Genomic DNA, 22,905 nt, shown 5'->3' on the forward strand with positions numbered 1-22,905 from the left:
TAAGTGATATGGTTCCTGAGGTTTTGATCAAATTTAAAAGGAAGATCAAATTAACTGGTGATTGAATAAAAGCAAGATGCTGTAACTTGTAACTGCAGTTCATTAAATCTGAATTCTGAAATGAACACATTTATAGGAAATGGATGTGAAAAAGTACTGAGACACGCAGATGAAGAACAATGGCAGTTTTACTCCGCTTGCTCCTTTTAATTTGAATTGCATCTCTAGAGTGTAGTGAATGATGTTTTCTTTTCTTCTTTTTCTCTTTAGATGTAACAGCTGAAAAATCTGTATTTTCTTCTTGTACCTAACTCTGCATTAAGCATAAGAGAAACCTGCCTTGCTGTGAGCTGAGTTCACCGAAGGTTGTGATAATGAACACACAAATATGAAATACAGAGCACCTAGGAATTCTCAGAGGTTTTGTTCCATTTCACCATTTTTAATGGTGTGTGTGTGTGTGTGTGTGTTGTGAGCATGTGCAATTAAAAGAACATTTACAATATTCATGCACAAGGACAATTCATTTCTAAGAATACAGTAATCATGGGTGCACAAGTTAATCTAAAGATAACTCACTGCTTTCTTTTGGTTATATTCTGGTCAACTTAAAACCCTCTACAATGGATGTTAAGCGCCTGATCCCCAGCTGGTATAAATCAGTGTAGCATCACTGAATTCAGCAGAGCTATGCTGATTTACACCGTTTGAGGACTAATTGGGGCCCTAAAGTTTTGTGGGTTTTCATCAATGAGCTAAATTGTCCTCTCGGTTATTCCATTGCAGCTGCACTGACTTCAGTGGGGAGACATCACTGTAAATGAAAGCAGAATTGTCCAAATTCTATTCTGCTGGCCATATTTTGATTTCAGTGTAACTCATAATAGCTCCTTTGATGTTGATGGTACTACCCTGGATTTACACCAGTGCAAATGACAGCAAAATTAATTCAGTGTGTTCTCATCATTTGCTGTCTGAAGGTCATAGTAGCTTATCCTACACTGGACTGTAGTAAGTGACTTCTTGTGCAATGGGATTAATTGCTAAAAGGATGCTGAAGACAAGTGTGTTCAGAAAGCTTTCCCCACAAACATACTTTAGAAACATGCATGAGTGCACATGTGGGGGAAGGGAATTTTTAGCGGGGTAGATATTTTTGTATATAACAATATTTAAGGAATGGCCTCAGAGAAAAGTGAATTCTTCTCTATATAATGAGCTAGCTAAATAATGATTTCCCTTTTGACTGCTATCAAACACTGAAAAGAAGAGGGCCATTCTATTGCCTTTTGGGCCCTCTACAGAAAATATTTTATTGTATAGACTTGGAATTATACAATACTGGGACCTATTGACTGCATTGGTGAATTTAATTACAACTGTCATATAGAGTGTTAGACATGAAAAGCTGTATATATATTACACACACACACACACACACACACACACACACACACTGCCCCTTCCTATATAAGCTACCTTGTTGATGAATACCCTGTACTCTATGTATCCGTCTCTCCTGCGTTGGGAGTTGCAGCAATTATATCTCCAAGAACTGCAGTGCTGATATGGTTTCAGGAACAGCCGTGATAAGGGAGGTATTCCTCCTCTGGAAAAGGCTGTATGGGCAGATTACTGCAAGTCTGAACATACAGTGGAGCTGACAGAAATGTAAGATAGATAAGATGGCTGAGGAGTGGTTGGTCATTCAAAGGACACTCTGCTGCTGGTTTCCCTCACATTACTTAGAATGCTAGTGTTATACTATTGGCTAGTAGTGTGGCATAGCAGCGGCTAGTCTTATTTCCCTTCTCTGGAAGTGGTTTAGAAAAGAGTTTTCTCCCTTTCAGTTTTTAAACCAGTGCACGAGTCTGCTCCATGACTGATAGAGATTCACAGATGTAGTGGTGCTGGTGCAGAGAGCAGGATTTGTGGAGCTTGTAGAGGACATACAAATTCACCATGGAGCCCAGTTCCATGGGGAGTTCCTAGCTGTATTGCTCAAAGGGCATTTGGGTTGGGCATATGGGGAGGAGGGACTGGGAGGAGTGGGGGTGGGACTGGATGGAGAAGCTGGGACAGGACCAGCAAATTTGAAGCTATATAGATCACCACCCATTACCCCAGGCCTACAATATCAGCTACAGAGCTGTCTGGTGGGAGCATTCCAACCCCTCTTCCCCCACCTGCAGAAAAAATTCATATGTGCCCAGCCCAGCCACTCAGCAGGTGTGCCAAGTACAGAATTTGGGTCCAAACACATTTAATAGAAGGATCCAAATCTTAAAAAAAAATCCTAAAACCTTGTCATCTTACTGGATTTACACTAGTTTGCCTGCAACACAATACATGTTTTCTCCATTAAAGAAGAATTCTTTATAAGCCTGAGACGATACCTACTCACTCTGCCCACTGTAGCCTGCTTCTCTGTCAGTGCTTTCCTGCACAATATAATCTGACTATGGAAAATGTGAAAGATACACAAAACCTGTGGCTATCCTGAGACACTCAGACACTCTAACCTGGATCTAGGAGTGATGCTTAGCTCAAGCAGGTGGCTCCAGATCATTACAACACCATGTTCTGATGCTTCAGTGGCTTTAGTAACAATAAAATCCCATCAGGGTCTATAGTAATAGGCACAAAACTGAAACAATCTCATAGCCATACACTGGAATCTTGTGATCAACTTGGCCAGCAATACTTACTAGTTTGAACAGGGCATGTGAGAAGTCAGTTATAGAAAACCGATTCAGAGAAGCAGATGGTCAGATAAAAGCAAAACCAGCAGAGATTATAGGGGCTCTGTTTGCTTCACTAAATTGTGTTCTGTGTTTTTAAGAAAAAAAAAAGTCAGTGATCAGCAAGAAAGCAGCCTTTCCTTTCTCCTTTACGAGAGCCTGCCTTAGGCTTACAAAAAACAATAATGGCACCAAGAGGTATTGGGTTCTGATCCTGCTAGACTGTGTGCTGTGCTCTCATTGTCTCTAGTGGGAGTTCTGTGCTTGGAGTCTTGCAGAATTGGGACTGATTATTACTATTTGTCAGCTGACTAGAGAGGGGCTCATTTGGAGGGGACGAGAGAAGAGTAAGACAAATAGGGTTGTGGTGGAGGAGCAAAACAAAGCATAAAAGGTAAGGTAATAACTGAGTTAACACTTAGAACTTGGAGGGAAAGCCTAATGTTGAAAGATGGACCCCGGGAACATTTAGAAAAGAAAGATTGCAACAAACTTTAGAGAGGCATTGATGAGAGACTGTACATTCAGTTCCAATGTTTGGGAGGTTGTTAGGAGGAGTAATATTAAGAGCTATTATAAGTGTAATGGCATGTAATATAATTTAAGTAACTAGGGAAGCATTAAATGAGCTGAGAATGTTGATCTGTGGCTGTGGGACTTCAATACTTTTAACAGAGTTTTTCACTGAATTTCATTTATTGCTATCAGAGGAAATGCTCATGCTGGAGAACCTGAAATTAATTGAGATAATTGATCACCCAGGGAAGTGTCTAAATGCATTTAAAGAAAAGTTTGAAATAGCAATTTTAAATGAACAAAAAAAATTATGTTAAAGCCTATTTAGGGAATATTGGAAGTTAAAAGGACATTCCAAGCAGTGTACATGCCTTGCCTAAAGGCTTGACAGTTATGTGGTCCTAAATCCAGTAGAAGGACGTGGTTTTTAAATCAACCCTTCTAATGCAGCTTTTCCCACCACAAAGTGGCACCTGCACAGCCACACTGGCCATTATAACAGCACACCTAGGAATAAATTCACTAGTGGTGCAAATGCCTGCAGGTCATCTAGAACTGAGACTGCATGTGCATTTTAGTTGTGGCTTCTTATTTGGGGGGCTTACAGTAATGCCCACTGTAGGAGGCATAGCAGCAGAGGATCCCTGCCCCCAAGGTCTTATAGTCTAATAGGCAAGACTGACAAAGGAAATATTGTCACCCCCATTTTAAAGAGGAGGAATGGAAAGATTATGCAATATGACCAGGTCACACAGTAAGTCTCTGGCATTGAACCCAGATCTCCCGAGTCCCATTCCAGTGCTCTCCAAAATTAGAGGAGATAAAAGATACCAGCATTCTGGAGAGAAAATTTAAAAAGTTACCATTTTTTATCCAGTCTGGAAGCCTGGAAAACAGCCTCAGTTACAGTATTGAAATTTGGTGCCAGAATGAACTCTGTGCACATACATAGGGGGTGAGTTTATATGGCTAATGAGATCTTTAGAGCTATTCACTGAATTCAGTACTAACTCTCCACAAAGTCCCTGAGCGTGTGTAACAGACTCAGACCTGGGTCTGATAAATAAAGGGGGGTTCTGACTAAATTTTTCAGGTGGTTCAAAAGGCACTTCTTATCAGAAATGTGCCAGCCAGTCCAGCCCTAAAATTGGGGAGTGGAGGGTGGTTGGAAAGCCATGTGAGCTAGAGAAGCTACAATGAGTCCCTTTGATAGGATTCTCTGTCCAGACCACAGAAGAGGGCTGCAGCTTCCACTTACACCACCTGTTCTTCTGGCTTCCCAAGACCTGTCTTCTCTTGTTCACCCAGCTACCATCTGACTTTCCAGCTTTTCTTTCCCCAATATTACCCTCCTGCATTTATTTGCCCACTAGACCCTGCTCCTTAAATCCACCCCAGCTACTGTTAAAGCACTTAAGTATCATAAGACCAGCCATACTGGGTTAGACCAATGGTACATCTTGCCCAGTAGCTTGTCCTCTGACAGCAGCCAATGCCAGCTGCTTCAGAGAACGAACAGGCAAACAAGTGATCAATCCTCTGTTGTTCACTCCCTGTTTCGGGCAGAGGCTACGGAAACCCAGAGCATGAGGCTGCATCCCCGACTCTCTTGGCTAATAGACATTGATGGACCTCCATGAAGTTATCTAGTTTTTTTTGAACCCCATTAGAGTGTTGGCCTTCACTTCATTCCCTCGTAATGATTTCCACAGGTTGACCGTGCGCTGTGTGAAGAAGTATTTCCCTTTGTTTTAAACCTGCTGCCTATTAACTTCATTGTGACCCCTCTGGTTCTTGTTATATATATGAAGGAATAAATAACACTTCCTTATTCCCTTTCTCCACGCCATTCATAATTTTATAGACTGCTATCACATCCTCCCGACTTCCCCCCGGTCATCTCTTGGCCAAGCTTAAAAATCCCAGTCTTCTTAATCTGTCCTCATATGGAGCTGTTCCATACCCGTAATCATGTGTTGCCCCTCTGTACCTTTTCCAATTCTGATTTTCCAATCCAATTCTAAGTGTCCTTTGTTAATTAAATTGTTAACTGATGTGAACTAATTTTTAATGAATGTTGAAGCAGGGAATCAGATTCTGCAGCAGAAGCGGTTTAATATGTAGCCATTTTAAAACTTTGAAGAAAGAATCTGGCTAATTACCAGAATATTAGAAACAAAATAATTTATTGGCAGTCAAGAGAGAGCTCCTTTGTAGCTGGATGGGGTTTATTGGGTTAATTTGTTCATTTATATATGAGATTTAGTGACGTTTGGAATCCTTCTGCCTTGGAAAAAAAATCAAACATGTTCTAGCTAAGCCTTAGCCCCTGCAGAGTGCTGAGACTAAGAGAGAGTTGGCCTGTGTTAGGGCAGCATCCAGTTAAATGAGACAGCAATCAGTTAAAAAGCTATTCAGTATTAAGAGCTAAGACTTGTACGCTGGTGTTTCAAAACCACATTCTGCTCTTGGGCCAAATGTTCTTCCCTACTGACATACACGCCAACCCTCAGACCATGAGCAGTTGGGAACTCGTCATCAGAAAGCAAGCAAAAAGTCTGCTACACCTGGTACCTTGAATAGGAGATAGAAAAATTAATGGAGGAAAAACAAATAATTCTCTCACCCCTTGCATCTTCCTCCTCTCGCTTTAGAATTGTGTCTCATTAGTAATCTTCATCTAAGGCTTTACTGCACACAGCATTTCCCTTTTTGCAGGATCCTGCCCGATTGTGCCAGTGAAGAATAGTAATGAAAAGCAACACTTTGAAATAACACCCTACTAGGAACTAGGTCTGTGGGTTAGGGAGATGGTCATTCTATGTGTTTAATTCTGTGAACTGGGAATTAGCTTCTTCTTGCCTTTCAAATGCACATGTAAACATCCCTGTTCTCTCTTGTCCTCCCCATCAACACTGCCTCACTTAATTGGAGGATTTTTCATTGTTTATAGACAGTATTTTGCACTTCAGTCATGTAATCAGAGGGATTCTCAGTATTCTGATTTTTTTTTAGCACTAGTGACCAACATTTGAGATGGCAAATAGGATATAGCTCCAACATATGCACATTTCTCTCCAGGGGTTTGATCCTGCACTCAGTAAAGTCAGCAATAAAAACACCTAATGACTTCAGTCAGGCAGGATGAAGCACCAGATTCCTTCATGAGTCAAAATAAAGTAATTGGACTCTTCATCTTCCTGGTGTATAACTTCAATATCTTACCTCTTCCACACTGTGCATCTTGGTTTTTCCTCACTATTGCGTTCACGCGATTATACAGCTCATCCCTAGTTCTACACTATCATATTATGAACATCCGTTCTTAGCAAATTTTCTAGTCCATTTTGTAACCAATGTTCAAAAAACCACCACACACCCTGGAGATAAATTGCCCTCTTTAGACTGTCTTGCACTTCAAGAAGTTAAACAAGAATGAGGGAACTAGTGTCTATCCTATACCTAATAGGGTATTCTTGTTCCCGGTCCCACTATTAAGTCACCTACAGCCTTTTATAGACCCACACAACCATCCTCCTTTCTATTATTTTGAATCATAAATTGCATCGTTATCTTTAAAGAGCCATTATTGTCCCATTTAGATTTTACTTCTATTCCTGTCATCACCTTCATTTCTATTAAATGGTTTTATATCACAAATTGTGTCCTTACTTTTCCACTGTGACTGTTTTATTAATAAGGTAGTGAGGTAATATCTTTTATTGGACCAACTACTGTTGGGGAGAGAGGCAAGCTTTCGAGCTTACACAGAGGCTCATTCTTCCTGCAGATGGATGCCACACAGGGACTTCCAAGAGCATAATGTAGCACAACCAAATTCCTTTCTCTCCCTCTTCCTTAAAATTGCAGATGTTCCCTTAATTTAACTCTTAGCCAAAGGTTATGACAAGGGAAGGATGATCACTTTCTATCCCAGCTGCTCTTTAAAGATACCATGAATATGGTAGATTTGGCCTTGAATATTGACTTTAGCATAACCTAAAATGACTCTCACTGTCCCCAAAGATACTCATGAAATATTTTAGTAACCTGCAAAGTTCTTAAGTAAAAAGGACATTTTTTAAAATAGCCAAACATATTTGCTCTTTATATGTGAGCTTCATTATTTTCTGCCTAAAGAGTATTCCATTTTGCATTCATAACATTTTTCTGACCTGTTAAGCTCAATTTAGCATTCAGTTTTGTTACAGCCAAACTAACTATATCCAGGCTATTTAGTGTTACATTTTCAAATGCATTGCTCAGCTCATTTAATATAATTTCTCCATAATTAGTCCCTAATGGGGGGCTGATAATTGTTGCTATTTCTTCACTGTTTAAATCTACAATTCACAACAAAAAATTACGTATGGATTTTTTTGGTAAATGTTACTGTTAATTGTTTTAGAACATTAACCTTAAATGAAGACTGGAAGTCAATCTTGGATGAGCATTTATTAATTAGAAAAGTTTGATTATTCTAAAAGAATTTTAATTTACCGCCATAAAATATAAAGAACTGACACCCTGGAAAAATCATACTCTGACTAAACACAAATAACACATGCACAAGGAATTAGCACTGTGGTTGGATGTGCAACCCTAATTCTGTCATTTCCTGACTTTTGTATGCTAAACCATATAACTTCAATATTATCTTACTGTTATGTATGGAATTTCATTTCTAATTTTATCAGAGATAGGAAATAAAGAAAACTAAAGGAGCTTCACTCTCCAGGTAATAGAAGCTCTGCTATTATGGAAGAAATGGTGAGAGCTCATGTAAATTCCATGATCTGGAAGCATTTGGCCAGACACCGTCATACACTGTTGATTTGTTCCATACACAGGTGGACCCTTGGAGCTGTGCAGATGTGGAAGACCACTGCCCCTTTCCAGCTGTGGACCTACAAGGTATATTGGAGTAGACATCCCTCCTGAGCAATTTACAAAATATGAAGGAGCCCCGCTACCACTAACTTTGGGCCTGATTCTGATGTAATCTTCAACATGAGTAAGGGTATCGAAATCAGACACCTTATAAAATGTTCATCTTTTGAGACAAAGGCAGAGAGGAACTCCCCTCCTGAATAATGTGTAGTGGAGCAGGTTAATGTTAATATATTATAATATATTATTATATTCAATTACACCATTTTATCCCATTAAGTAAAATGGTGCTGTTGTTCAAGATGGCAATTTCACAAGGAATCTTGTAATTGTGCCAGCATGTCAACACTGAATAGCATTCTGACTGAGATAAAACTTAAGGAGCAGAAGGAAAAGCTTCAGAGCCAGAAGAAAACCAAGAGATTTTAGGAATGTAAGAAAATGAAGTATATTGATGCTGGTCATCTGAGAGCCCTAAAAATGTGTCCAATTCACAAAGAAACGCTAGAAAAGTAGCTATTTTAGCTGCTGTGAAACTACTCACCAGTGGACGCAAGAAATGAAATTTATTTAACATTTTATTTATATTGCCCTAAAGACTCCATCCAATACCTATTGATTTTACAGCTCTGTAAATCTAAAGATATTGATCCTATCCCCTCCGAGTGTAGTACATTTCATTTTCTACTCAGTTAAGAGGGGCAGTTTTAGAACAAAAGGTCTGCCAAAGACAGCTGGGATAACTCTGTAACAAGTTCCAGCATCCTGAGGGCTGCCCTGTGCAGACAGGCTGTTTGCTCCATCCTTGCCCCCTCCACACACACAGTTGCTTCACTCGAGTTTTATTCACCACCTGCTCCCTTACTCTATTCTCCCTTGCCACTTAGCCTCCTCAGTCCCTTTCAGCTGATCACCTCCTATGTAAAATCCCTAACCAAAAAAAAAAAAAGTTGAACTAACATGATATTTGCCACATCACACTGTTCACTCTGCTTGTCTCTGTCTGGTCTGTTTGGACTGTAAGCTCTTCAAGGCAAGGACAATCTACTGCTTTGTGTCTGTACGGTGCCTAGCACAATGGGTCCTCATTCTTGGTTGGCCCTTAGGTAATACTGTAATAAACATGAAATTGAAATTCCATTCTTCTTGGGATATTTTCTTTTAAATAGATGTCGCCTGCATGTTGAGACTGGGGCTAGACATTTTCAGATACGGTATTTAGTTCTTTCTGCTATGTCCACTGTGACAAAAATTTTCATGAGTCATCCCCCATCCCATAGTCACTAACCAACCTCTAAAAACCGATGTACTATAATTTGGGAGGGAATCCTTGGTTGTGCACCCAAGCTGCATCGTTACAGTTAACTGGCATTGGAAAATTGTCATCAATCAATTAGACTGAATCCTAGGCTTTCTGCCATCTGCCTATCCAACTCCATGCTCTCACTTAACTGAAAGTATATTTACCTGAGGTGCAGATTCCACGTATCCCTTTGCAATATTTGATGACGAGATTGTCAAGAACCATCTGTAATTTATTGTTTGGGGAAAATTTATACCCAGGGACATTCACAGTGGACTACAGGAAAGGCCAAAAGGGCTTGGAAAAGGGAGGAAAAAATAGAGAGCTTTAGTATGTTTGGTTATATCAAGATACTAATGTAAACAAATCTTGTTCTACATTATTAAAATGTAGGCCTTAATTCTGCAGTCCTTACTCTGGCAAAACTTCCATTGATGCCAACAGAGATTCCTTCAGCGTCAGAGGAAGACTAGATATTTGGCTTCAAGAATTTTTGATCATAAAGGGAGTTTAAAGATTATAGGGCAGGTCCAGAGTTTGGGACCCAGCTAGAGCTTCCAAAGCATAATACATAGATTTAGTAAGGGCTATAAAGGACCTTGGCAGAGCTAAGGTCTAAAGCAGGACAACTAAACATATTCTTTACCTTTACTTTCAGATTACTTGCTCCCTGTGCCCTGCTTAGAAGTTTGGAAATTACCGCTTCTATGCAAAGAAACAGAATGATACTAGGGAGAGAGAAAATGGCACTCATGTGAAGCTACATTACCCTAATAAAGGCTCTTTAACTTGTTAGGAGTAACATGGCAAAACAATTTACCAAGGAATGGTATTACACAAGCAAGTGCCATACTGTTCCCTTGCTATTCATGTACATTATGTGCTCATATGAATTGTGATACTGGTAGCTGCTTTTTGGTACAGGATATAAAGAGTCTGTTGGGAGCGCCAAACACCAAAGCAAACTTTCTTTGTCTGAAAATTGCAGATGCTGTAAATTGTATAAAACCCCTGCAGCATACAGGTCAATAACTTATTGACATCAGAGCCTAGATTTAAGAGAAACATTTTAATGGTCTCTGGGAATGGTTGAATGCTGAGCACAAAAACAAGCAAGTTCTGGTCTCTTATTAGTCTGGCAACAATCAAGGTTTTATCCTGAACTACCACAAAGAGAAGGGTTGATCTTAAAAAACAATAGTTCGAATGCCAATTTTGTAGACCTCTTCTTTGTAGTGGCTACACTGATTAGAGATATTTATCATTGTAGGAGCTGGTATCAATACCCATAGTTAAGACTGCCTGACATTTTTCATTATAAGACCTTGTGTTTTGATGCTTATAACTTTGCCAAACTTTAAACATTCTTGATGAAATTTTCTGTGCCAAAGATCTGATCACGCTGAATCATTTATGATAATTCCCATTACATGCTAGGCACTTTCTATAAACTAGAGAGAGGCAGCAAAATGATCTTGGGGTTCATTAAACAACCCAGTGAATGAGAAAGGAATAAAACGTATTGAAAAACTAGAACTTATCCATGAATTGCTGTACTCACCTGCCCTTTGTTCTCAACCCCACTGCTGTCAGGTCATCTCTCAAAAATCCTGTATTCATAATACTGTCCCTTATGAGGTGGTCTCTCTCAATTATAATATTTCACAAACATCTCTCTGGCCCAGGCATCCCTTTATGTCCATAGGATTGAGCACAGATGCAGAGGTTCACCTATGTAGATTTGACAGCAGGATATTGGCAACATAGAACCATAGAATGTTAGGATTGGAAGGGACCTCAGGAGGTCATCTAGTCCAACCCCCTGCTCAAAGCAGGACCAATTCCCAACTAAATCATCCCAGCCAGGGCTTTGTCAAGCCTGACCTTAAAAACCTGTAAGGAAGGAGATTCTACCACCTCCCTAGATTCTACCACCCATTCCAGTGCTTCACCACCCTCCTAGTGAAAAAGTTTTTTCTAATATCCAACCTAAACCTCCCCCACTGCAACTTGAGACCATTACTCCTTCTTCTGTCATCAGGTACCATTGAGAACAGTCTAGATCCATCCTCTTTGGAACCCCCTTTCAGGTAGTTGAAAGCAGCTATCAAATCCCCCCTCATTCTTTTCTTCTGCAGACTAAACAATCCCAGTTCCTTCAGCCTCTCCTCGTAGGTCATGTGCTCCAGCCCCCTAATCATTTTTGTTGCCCTCCGCTGGACTCTTTCCAATTTTTCCACATGCTTCTTGTAGTGTGGGGCCCAAAGCTGGACACAGTACTTCGGATGAGGCCTCACCAATGTCGAATAGAGGGGAATGATCACGTCCCTCGATCTGCTGGCAAAACCCCTACTTATACAGCCTAAAATGCCGTTAGTCTTCTTGGCAACAAGGGCACGCTGTTGGCTCATATCCAACTGCTTTCTAGCCATTCGGTCCCTAGTCTGTAACAGTGAATGGGATTCTTCCGTGCTAAGTGCAGGACTCTGCACTTGTCCTTATTGAACCTCATCAGGTTTCTTTTGGCCCAATCCTCTAATTTGTCTAGGTCCCTCTGTATCCTATCCCTACCCTCCAGCATATCTACCACTCCTCCAAGTTTAGTGTCATCTGCAAACTTGCTGAGAGTGCAGTCCATGCCATCCTCCAGATCATTAATGAAGATATTAAACAAAACCGGCCCCAGGACCGACCCTTGAGGCACTCCGCTTGAAACCAGCTGCCAACTAGACATGGAGCCGTTGATCAGTACCCGTTGAGCCCGACGATCTAGCCAGCTTTCTATCCACCTTATAGTCCATTCATCCAGCCCATACTTCTTTAACTTGCCAGCAAGAATACTGTGGGAGACTGTAGCAGGGTGGACCCTGCTCCGGCCCTGAGGGCTTTGAAATGCTGCCTGACAGGGCTTGAGAGGGGTGGCTCTGGAAGCTGGGCTGATTAAAGCTGCAGCTGGGGCACCCCCGCCCCGCCCCAAACTGAAGGATTTAGAAGAGCCAGAGCTGCCAAGCCAGCAGAGTCTCTCTCTCTGAGAGAGAGAGAGATGGGCCTGGCTGGGGGGCTTGAGGCCAGATACCAGGAGAAGCCGGGCTGGGGGCTGGGGCTGGAAGCTGCTGCTCCTGGGAAGCCCAGCCAGGCGCCCTGGCCTAGGCCTATAGGTACTGTGGGGGGGTTAGGTAGGAGGGAGGGCAGGGGGGGGGCAGCAGCAGCAGGCCCCCCCTTGCCTGCTGGGTGGGCTGATGATGCTGTCTGTCTGCCCAGGGCCCAGGCATGACTGCTGACTGCATACTGCCACTACTGAGGCAGGGGGGGGGATGGGGGGTGGGGGCCCTGGGGGAGGGGGGAGGGGGGGATGGGACCGGGGTATGGGGAGCGGGCGGCGGGTCCAGTGAGGGCCAGGGGCCCAGCCTGCCTGGGGCTGCTCAGGCTGAGACGAGGGACGGCCTGCCAGCGGGAAGCAGCAGGCGGCAGTACCGCCCGCTTACAGAGACCATATCAAAAGCTTTGCTAAAGTCAAGGAATAACACATCCACTGCTTTCCCCTCATCCACAGACCCAGTTATCTCCTCATAGAAGGCAATTAGGTTAATCAGGCATGACTTGCCCTTGGTGAATCCATGCTGACTGTTCCTGATCACTTTCATCTCCTCTAAGTGCTTCAGAATTGATTCCTTGAGTATCTGCTCCATGATTTTTCCAGGGACTGAGGTGAGGCTGACTGGCCTGTAGTTCCCCGGATCCTCCTTTTTCCCTTTTTTAAAGATGGGCACTACATTAGCCTTTTTCCAGTCATCCAGGACCTCCCCCATTCGCCATGAGTTTTCAAAGATAATGGCCAATGGCTCTGCAATCACATCCACCAACTCCTTTAGCACCCTCGGATGCAGCGCATCTGGCCCCATGGACTTGTGCTCATCCAGCTTTTCTAAATAGTCCCGAACCACTTCTTTCTCCACAGAGGGCTGGTCACCTTCTCCCCATACTGTGCTGCCCAGTGCAGCAGTCTGGGAGCTGACCTTGTTTGTGAAAAAAATCATTGAGTACATTAGCTTTTTCCATATCCTCTGTCATTAGGTTGCCTCCCTTATTCAGTAAGGGGCCCATGCTTTCCTTGACTTTCTTCTTGTTGCTAACATACCTGAAGAAACCCTTCTTGTTACTCTTAACATCTCTTGCTAGCTGCAACTCCAAGTATGATTTGGCCTTCCTGATTTCACTCCTGCATGCCTGAACAATATTTTTATACTCCTCCCTGGTCATTTGTCCAATCTTCCACTTCTTGTAAGCTTCTTTTTTGCGTTTAAGATCAGCAAGGATTTCACTGTTAAGCCAAGCTGGTTGCCTGCCATATTTACTATTCTTTCTATACATCGGGATGTTTTTTTCCTGCAACCTCAATAAGGAGGTTCTTTCCTGTTACTTTGGCCAGGTCTCCTCTAATTCACGAATCACATTACTGGCTCTTTTCTGGGCTTTACTTCATATTCAATGTTTGTGTCCTTGCCTTCCAGGCCCCTCACCACACAACCCATGACTAAATCTGGGACCTGGTCTCCTTTTGGCTTTTCCAATCCCCTGCCCTTAACCAATGGTGCCAGACTCACTATGTTGATGGGAGAAGCCATTCTGCTGACATAGCACTGTCTACACGGGAGTTTAGGTCGGTATGACTGTGTCACTCAGGAGTGTGGATTTTTAAACCCCTGAGCGAAGTAGTTATACTGGTATAGGTCTGTAGTGTAGGCCAGACCTAGGAAAGAAGAGGTGTTAGCTAATGCGTGTTAAAATCCTAGTATGAACAGGCAGTTGTGGTTTTAACTTGTTAGCTGGTTGTGGTAAACACCAAGGTCTTCCCCCAAGGTCTACCTCAATCAGCTAACTTGTTAAACACCCTTTTTTCCTGGGGCTTGTCTAGACGAACAATTAGGGCTTGGCTACACTTGAGAGTTGCAGTGCTGGTGGAGGCTTTCCAGCGCTGCAACTTAGTAACTGTCCACACCTGCAAGGCACATCCAGCACTGCAACTCCCTGGCTGCAGTGCTGGCTGAACACCTGGTCTGCTTGGGGTGTAACGAGTGCAGTGCTGGTGATGCAGTACTGCTCGTCGGGTGTGGCCACACACCAGCGCTGTTATTGGCCTCCAGAGTATTAGGAGATATCCCAGAATGCTTTTAACTAATTACTCTCTTTGTTTTGTTATGCAGCCTTTCTTTGTTTTGTTGTGAACGGTGGGGGCTCCGTGGCTCTGGGAGCTGCTTATCTAAAAACCAAACACAGCTCCTGTTTGCTGTGATCAATCTGTAACTCAGTGAACAATCAAATGAGATAAACCCTGTGAATGAGGCAGGCAGGGGAATGAGTGAGTGTTTGCTTGATGAGAGAAACAGCGGGGGCGAGGCAGAGAAAGGGAGTCCCTTGGAGCAGCTGCTTATCTGGTCTGCAGGCTGTTTGCAGTTAAGCGTAAGGGGTCGGGAAAATTTTCTGATTTTGCAAGGCAGGGAGCTAATACACAGTGTCGGCTCCAAAAATCCACTCTCTCTCTTCCCCGCTCCCTGTCACACTATACCCCACCCCCCTCTTTTGAAAAGCACGTTGCTGCCACTTGAACGCTGGGATAGCTGCCCATAATGCATCATTCCCAACAGCGCTGCAAATGCTGCAAATGTGGCCACACTGCAGCGCTGGTAGCTGTGAGTGTGGGCACACACCAGCGCTTTCCCTACACAGCTGTACGACCAGCGCTGTAACTCCCAGCGCTGCAACTCTCAAGTGTAGCCAAGCCCTTAGTGTGCAGCAAGGTGGGGTGTACATCTGCAGCACATTAGCCAGCTGTGCACTAAATATGTCCATATGGACTGTGCTACTGAGCACTAAAAGGTCCCTAGTGCACTTTGATTTACTCTGCTTTGAGACAGAATACACTAGAGTGCACTAGTGAACTTTCAGTGCTCCATAGCAGGAGCCGCACGGACAGTTAATGAGCAGCAGACTAGTGTGCTATTGTACATCACAGCTTTTGCACTCTAACTATTCATCTAGACATGCTGGTAATATAGATATGGTGCTAGTTTTTCTGTATCTGATTTTCCATTCTGATTGCTTTCTTCTCCTTTCCCCTCACATCTGCTCATCAGAATTCAAGCTGAACTTTCAAGCCTGTAATGCTGGAGTGAGTTCATAACTAGGCAAGCAAGTTTGCCCATCCCTACTTCACACTTTCCAGAGGCAAACTACACAGCAGGGATGTCTGCCATTACTCTACTGTTGTATTATTAACGCGTCATTTGTTCAAATAAGCGAAGCTTCATTAATTAGAATGAATGACTTAGGAAGAGATACATAAAATGTCATCTGCACAAGATGTGCTTTATTCAGCTTGAATCCTAACCAATTTCTCCTTCAATTACTGATGGAATGAACATGGTGAAATTTTAGGTCACAACAACATTAGCAGATTTCATTTTTGAGAAGACGACTTCTAACTGGAGATTGCAATTAAAAGAGTGGATATGTAAATGAGAAACATCATTTATACAGAAACTGTGATCCCCTGCTCTCTGAATTCATTATTTTAGTTAAAATCCTCTCTCTTTCCCCCAAATAAACATAATTCAAGATTTTAATGTATGAACATTGCTTTCCTCACCCCTTAATTGGTAGAATAATAACAGAGATGAGTCTTCTGCCAAATACCTGCATTTCTTTTCCCAACTCTCCTAACAGGCCCAAATCAACAATTACTTAGAAAATTAAACTGGGGATATTTACAAAATTGATTTGGAAAGATGAAGCAACTAGACCATGCATAAGAGGGTATAGGCACAAGTCAGTCAAGGTGGCCTCTTCCTGCCAAATCTCAGCTGTCAATCAGATATCTGTTCTCTCTCTAAATAAGTCACTTTCCTAACGCGGATGGATATGTCACCTCCAAAGATCACTGTCTAACACACAAACTAAGGGTGTGATATATAAGAAATAATGAATGTTTAATGAAATAAGTATTTGCGTACTATTGTGAAGGCCGACAAGACATCATAACCACTGCAATACTAAAAATTTGAACTCAAGATCTCCTCTACGCCCCTCAAGGAGATTCTCCAACACCTGAAAATCTTCAGCTACAAGAAAGCACTTCACATGTGGGATGATAATAGTTTCTCTACCACTGGAGATATTTCTGTAACTATGCAACATTTTACCATATTAGTAGAGTAGAGCTTAGCAAAGTGTGGTCCATGACCCTAGTTTGTCCATAGACACATGCCAGTGGTTTTAAGAGCTGAGAAGTCACATAGGCCCAGATCTTCAATGGTATTTAGACACCTAACTCCCATTGAAATTAATGAGAATTAGGCACTTAAATATCTTTGACAATCTGGGTCATAGTGCTGGATCCCCAGCTTGTTTCCAGCTGCTAAATGACACAGAAAGATAAAATATTACATTAAATGCTTAGATACAGAATAACATAACTTTACCTCCCAAGATGTAATGTGATATTTCACTAGAATTCTGGAGAAAAATTACAGAAATATAAATCACTTTAGTATCAGCCAAACAGCAAGGCCAGCAACTTTTCAAAATACAGTTATTCTGTTCCCTGCTCATCTCCCCATATACACACACATACTCAGACTCAAAAACATTTCAATTAGAATTTCTCTTATGTAAGAAATGCTGTGAGAAAGTCTGTTTTCATATCTGTCAGTGTCACAATGTTCTGGAACTGAAAAGAAGAATCTAATGTCATGCTAGTTAGAGAAGGCCAGAACTGATCAGGAAGTCTCCACACGTAAGGTTCATTTGATCTCAACTATTTTGTTATCTGCCATGTAAGAACAATTTATAAATGTAACACCTATACTAAACACCCACTGAACTGAGAGGGACAATAATTTTTTAAAGGGAGCTCTTATGACTCTTGGCATTTAGAAAACTTGACAGAGGCAAGGCATTTTACGTAGAAGGTGCTGATTTATTGTTCATATGAAAAAAGCAACTAAGAGTCCTGTGGCACCTTATAGAGTAACAGATGTATTGGAGCATCATCTGATGAAGTGGGTATTCACTCACAAAAGCTTATGCTCCAATACATCTGTTATTCTATAAGGTGTCACAGGACTCTTTGTTGCTTTTTACAGATCCAGACTAACACGGCTACCCCTCTGATACCTGTTCATATGAAAGAATACCTTGATGAATAATCACATAAGTAGTATGGCTAATTTTTTCAGAAATATTCACTAATTTTGTGCACCTCCATTTTTTCAAGTCAATAGGAGCTGTGGATTCTCAGCATCTCAGAAAATTGGGTAGAAAGGTTGTCTTAGTTTGGGGACAAAAGACTGAAGGCACACAAAATTAGGGGATTTTTCTGAAAGCATGGATGTATGGTCCCAGGAGCCCAGAGATAGTGCTTTAGCACAGCTTCCTTTCTCCTGGGTGGGCAGGACCTGCTGAAAGTTAAATTATGTCTAGGAGAGGGAAGAGGTGAAGTGCCATGCTGGTCACAGAATGTCTAGGAATGTTGTGGTCTTTAGAGGGCCTGACAAAAAGCAGATGAGGTGAATAACTGGTTATATAGAGGGGAAGTAGCATCAGCCAGCACTAAGTAAAGCATTGGCCCCCTGCTGCCTTTCCTACCAGGGTCATGTCCAAACACTGGGGCTTCTCTAGGACAGAGATGTCACAAAGAAGCAACATGGTGATTTATCCTGGGCTTAGGAGATTTGGCTTTGCATTAGTCGTGGCCACTGAAGACAATGTATAGTTCCAAAGGGCATCTCTCAAACTTACGTGGAGTGATACGCAGCAGCAAACCAACATTCGCTATGCTACTCATATGAGAATGAAGACTAATTACCTAACCCTTCCTACTTGCACTGTGATAGCTAATGTTTATTGTTAGAATTGTACAGTTCTGTTGCTCAAAACCGCTGGATATTTTTATATACAGAAATCATACTGAAGGTCACTTTGTACGGACATATTTTTAATAGAACAATGGTCTCAGAGGAAATCAGTGATTGTTGCAGTTAATGACCGGAATGCTATGATGTAGTGTAATTACCAGGGCTATATGAGCTGTTCAAATGAGTGAGAATTCCTACCATCCACAAGAGCTGTCCAAAGAAAACCAAAAGTTTGAGGTCTAAGAGAAATGTTAATGAGAACACATTCTAAGTGAAAAGTCACCACAACATAATTACATCTAATTTCCTGTGTAGTTATTGTATGTGGAGGTGGATGTTTCAATCTCCTGCTATGGCTTAGAGCACGTTGTAACAATTTTCCACTCAACACTAAGCAATTTTTATTATTTCTGTTTTTGTCATTCTTACCTGTTCTAAACTTTAGCAGCTCACAGACGATCTTCCTGTCAGCAACCCACCATGACAGCTATGCTCAGTGAATGAGAACTCTGCAACGGACCATCCTCAGGGTGAAACTCTGATGGGCTGGAGCAGTGTGTTCTCCAAGGAAAGTCCTAGCTGGTGTATTTCTCTACCACCATAGATCAGCAGAAGACAGAGCTTCTTTACCTTTAGGACTCCAGTATCCTTCTCTTTGTGCAAGGCTTCTCTCAATACAACCTGTGGCAGAAGAGCTTGGAAACGTCATTTCTGGAAAGGATCATCAAGTGTGAATTTTCACTTAAGTTTGCAGAATGGGTCTTGTCCTTTTGAAGGGAAACATCAATTTTCTTAATCAGGTATATGGCAGCCTGTGACTGTAATGATGGGGCTATTATAAATGACTAGACAAGATATGGGCCTGAGGTTATGACATGTATGTTATCTGGCAGGAGGTCTTTGTTTGTCAGGTGGAGAGGTTGTGTTTGTTTGTGTGATTAAAATAACTAGCTTGCCTGTAGCGATGCAGACTCACCCCTGCGGCGCCTCCTGCTGGTTGTCCTTGGGAATTAGCTCTTCCAGCATCCGGAGTGTCCTCTACAGGCCAGTGATCCACCCTACTGCTGGCCCGTGTCCCTCCCAGGAGCCAGTGCCCCTTTTACCTGGGGTGCTGCCCCACCAGCAGTAACACCTCACAGCCTCAGGGTCTCCCCCTCCCAGGGGAACCCCCACCCACTATCCACACTTCACCTCAGTGTTAGGCTACTACCAGTCCCCATCTAGCCCCCACTCACTGGGGCGGACTGCACTGTAAGCCACTCATCATAGGCAAAGGGGGTTCGGACCTGCTGCCTCTGCATACCCATGGACAGCCCCCTGCAACCCAGTACCTAATAGGCCTTACCAAGCCTGCAGCCTGGGGCTTTCCTAGGCCAGAGCACCCCAGCTCCCTAGGCCTTTCCCCAGCCCTGCTCCAATTTTGGTTCCCTGCTTGGCACCTTACAGCCAGGCCCTTCTCCATCTACAGGCAGAGGGAGACTGCCTGAGCCTCTGGCTCATAGCCTTTTATAGGAGCCAGCTGGCCTGATTGGGGCATGGCCCCAGCTGAGCCTGCTTTCTCCCAATCAGCCCAGGCTTCTTGCCCCAGCCACAGCCCTCTCCTGGGCTGTTTCAAGCCCGGCAGGGCAGGAGCAGGTAACCACCCCACTACATTGCCCTTTGTCTGCCCGCCCACTTCCCGGAAACCCAATAGGTACATTGCTCTTTGGACCGACAAAAATTTCACATACAAACAAAGTGAGCAAATGTTGCCTTTTTGTAGACTTCTCAAGGAAGTAAAAAACAAAACTTCACTTCACCATTTGCCAGCACACAATGAAATCACAATCAAACAACATGGTAGAGGAACAGGCTCCAAGAATAAACATCTGCATCACATGCTCTTAATCTGAATTTCTTGCAGTGTGCACAGAGTAGCACAGCTTGGATGTGAGGGAGATTGTGCCAATGTTGAAAGAAGATATAAATAAATACTTAGCACTTACCTACTACTTTTCATCTTCAATGCTCTTCACAAAGATTAGGACAATCCATTTTTAAAGAGTGCCAAAAATAGGTAAGATTTCAATTTATATTTAGAGTTTGGTTTGGTTTCAGTTTTATGGAAGGTGGGAAGGATGGGGTGCAGGAATGTGAGAGCCTGGAGTTATATACACACAAAAAAGGAGAGAGAAAATCCCACCTGCAGAATGGAAAAAGGACCAAGAAGGAGGAAAGAGAGAGTGGGATGAATCTGAGCGACTATTCCAAAGCCCAAGAAGTTTCCTTTGGCATTTATTTGAAAGGAAAAGAGGCAGAGTGAGAGGAAATCTAGTAGCAGCATCTTATTGTCCTATTGTGATCATGTGCATTTCAGCCTTTCATTCTTTAAATGATCAGTCTCCATTCCCATCTTCCTCAGAGTTAGAAACATGTGCTAAGTACATGGAGCTAGATCCAAAAAGAGACTCGTGATACCTAAATGTTGGACTTAGGTACCTGAGATCCTCAGCTGTCACTTAACCTTGTGAGCACCTAAATGCCCAGTGCACCTAAGTTTCTGCCAGTAGATACGCACAGAGCAGCTCAAGTCTGACACCACTGAACTGCTCAGTGTCCTAGCTCATGTCTTAGCCACAGTGGGGTTCACAAAGTAGGCACTCTCCCACCTATCTTGCCTGTGGTGCCCAATCTGATAGGTATGCTCCAAGCATGGCTAATCCACAAAAAAGACAGCTGGGCAATGAGATCAGGAGGAGTGGTGGTGGTGTTTAAGTCCATCCCAAAATAGTCAAGAGCTCAGTGGCTAGGGCATTCACCTGGGATATGAGAGGCCTATTTTCAAATCCCCACTCTGCCTGATTTGGAGCAGGGATTTGAAACCAGATCTCCCGCCTCAATGCCCTAAGCACTAGGCTAGTGACTATTCTGGGGTGGGGTTCTCTTAATTGCTCCTGTTGAAGGTGTTCCACTTTGTATAAATAAATATCCATTGGGCTAAAGACAAAGAGAGATTAACTCTAAAGCCCTGTAGTTAAGGCACTTCCCTGGGAGATGGGCGACCCCACTTCAAATTCCTGCTCCACATCAGGCAGAGGGGGAAATTGAATCCAGATCTCCCACAGCCTGGGGGAATGCTCTAGCCCCAGGGCTAAAATGTATAGGGTGGGGCACTACCTCCTCCTCCTCCCTTAATTTTGTGTGGGTTTAAATGTGCCCAGAGCAAGTCTAGCAGATTGGGATCCAAAGGCAAAAAGGGCAGGGGCATGCCTACTTTCTGAACCACACTGGGGCTTAAGCACAAGTTAGGTGCCAAATTGCTAGGCAGGGTCAGGCCTTAGGTGGACACATGCCCAGCTGCCAAAATTTAGGTGCCTTGGGGACTTTAGCAGTGGAAATTCAGCAACCTAGAGATTTTAGGCACTTAGAGGATTAGGTGGCAGCTGAGCAGGGGTTCTGTGAATGTCAGTGGGACTAAATGTGGGACCCAGGCGCCTAAGTCCCCCTTGCGAATCCCATTCATAGAGGACGTCACAGGCTCACTACATGCATAACCAACTGGCAGGAAGCACTCACAGGCCTATAACTCCCCCCTTTGAGCATAATGACTGAGACCAGGAGAATGGAAGAGGGAGAAGATGTGGTCAAAGTTTTATACATGGTTAGTAATAATGAGGCAGAGCAAGAGAACCTAGAGTCCCAGAATCTCAATGTAGTGTTTGAAAGGCCCCCAAGGCTCAAAGGATTTGAGGAAGACATATTGATACACTACATGAATGTACATATTGCTTTATACAATGAGCAGAGGTACAGGAATGCCTAGATAATTGCAGACATCCTAACTAATCAAGAGAGAACAAGCAAGCAATAGTTCACATACACTAGATGGAAGAGTAATCGTCTCTGAATGTGCTACAGTCTTAGAATATAATGCATTTATCTAGATGTGCCCACAATAAATTATTAGGAATTAGCTGTTTTACAAGCAAGGAGACCTGGTATAATCTTGATTTATTGTCTCAGTCTTAATCTGTCAGACAACTCTTCTTGTCCACATTCAAGGGTGCCTCGAATTCAAATATAGGGTTATGATTGCCATATAGTGGAGCAAACTTCACTAGTTAGCATGTTCCCTTCCTCACTGAATGCATTATTTCAAATTGTGTAATCTGAGACCTGAGAATCAGGACTCCTGTGATCTTCAGGCAGCAGTTCCAAGGGAGTGAGCAAAGGGAGTTGTTGAGGAAGTAAACGTTTGGAGTACAGTAGCTCTGTCAGCTGGAAGTCACTTATATATGACATCACATTTCCCTTCACGCCTGATAGAACTTTGGGTTTCACATTCTGCTGCCACACAAGACAAAGGTCTCTAGTTCTGTCCTACTTCAAAACAGGCTCCCTCCCCAGTACTCATGCTGACAACTATGAAAACATTCTGACATTTCCTTTGTGTGCTTTAAGTTTTATGCAGGGTTAACTGTACTCTTTAATCTTCTCACAAGCTCAAGGTCTCTTTCAGATCATAGGTGTTCCTTGAGGCACTGCACACCCCTGTTTGTTTCAC

General features: G+C 42.8%; 1 long non-coding RNA gene across 1 annotated transcript; it reads left to right on the plus strand.

Moving 5' to 3' along the window:
• Positions 1-350: 350 nt before the first annotated feature.
• LOC120400386 lies at positions 351-19,042 on the plus strand. Its single transcript, XR_005595788.1, has 3 exons — positions 351-420; positions 8,108-8,171; positions 18,808-19,042. It is a non-coding gene; the product is annotated as an uncharacterized LOC120400386 (long non-coding RNA).
• The last annotated feature ends 3,863 nt before the right edge of the window (positions 19,043-22,905 follow it).

Source organism: Mauremys reevesii, linkage group 3 (genome assembly GCF_016161935.1).
Source record: "Mauremys reevesii isolate NIE-2019 linkage group 3, ASM1616193v1, whole genome shotgun sequence".
NCBI lineage: Eukaryota > Metazoa > Chordata > Testudines > Geoemydidae > Mauremys > Mauremys reevesii.